Here is a 1,007-nt window from a genome sequence, read left to right as displayed (position 1 = left end):
ATATATATATATATATATTATATATATATATATATATATATATATATATATATATATATATACAAACATACAATATATATATATATATATATATATATATATATTAATAATGTGTGTGTTATTGACATTTGCTCTGTGAATTTGACTATTACCGTATCTTTTACATTTCAAATACTAAGTTACAGGTGAAATACAAAATATATTCAATCTGTAAGTTACTCAGTATCTGAAATATAAAAGGAACAGAAATAGTCAAATTCGGAGAGCAAATATCAATAAGTTTATCTTCTCTTTCTAATAACTGATTTCTTCTTTCTGTACCTCCTATTATCTTCTATAAATTCCTTCAAATGAGCAACATATTCTTTGGAAGCTTGAATATCAGGTCAGTGGCCCCCTGTAGGCCTGGTCCATATAAATAGGGTTCATCATCTGCATAATAATAATAATAATAATAATAATAATAATAATAATAATAATAATAATAATAATAATAATAATAATATTATTATTATTATTTAATAAAAATCACACTTATGTAAATAAACTGTATTATGTTTTTGTATTTTTGCATATTAATACAATTTATTTTTATAACGATATTGTGGATTTTTAATAATAATAATAATAATAATAATAATAACAATAATAATAATAATAATAATAATAATAATAATAATAATAAAATGAGTGAGACTCTGATATATAAATTTGAATGATAAAAACACTCAAAGTTAATTGCGTTATTCTTTATAATAATTTTTGATCTTTGCAACAATTTCCTTTATAAATAAAACTCCCTATCACACATTCACATTGCCCACATCACTGGGACAATTTAGCAACAATTAAAACCATCCAGAGTCACAGAGGAATTATCATAAACAAAGAGGATTTTTTTATATAAGAATATTTATTAAATCACAGAATTAACATCACAGAGAAAAAAAGGAATCTACAAAAATCTTGAAAGACCTTTCTTTTTTGTTTTTGGTATCCTACGTCAA

At 21.5% G+C, this 1,007-nt stretch overlaps 1 long non-coding RNA gene across 1 annotated transcript in view; it reads right to left on the bottom strand.

Moving 5' to 3' along the window:
• Positions 1–894: 894 nt before the first annotated feature.
• The window catches only part of LOC136833984 (uncharacterized), a 2,925-nt gene continuing 2,812 nt past the window's right edge, over positions 895–1,007 (bottom strand). The window contains exon 2 of the long non-coding RNA XR_010851641.1: positions 895–1,007. This exon is cut by the window's right edge and continues 758 nt beyond it. This is a non-coding gene — a long non-coding RNA (uncharacterized lncRNA).

This window comes from Macrobrachium rosenbergii, chromosome 52 (genome assembly GCF_040412425.1).
Source record: "Macrobrachium rosenbergii isolate ZJJX-2024 chromosome 52, ASM4041242v1, whole genome shotgun sequence".
Classification (NCBI taxonomy): Eukaryota; Metazoa; Arthropoda; class Malacostraca; order Decapoda; family Palaemonidae; genus Macrobrachium; species Macrobrachium rosenbergii.
The sequence above is the reverse complement of the archived record's forward strand: the minus strand, read 5'-3'. Positions and strand labels throughout refer to the sequence as shown.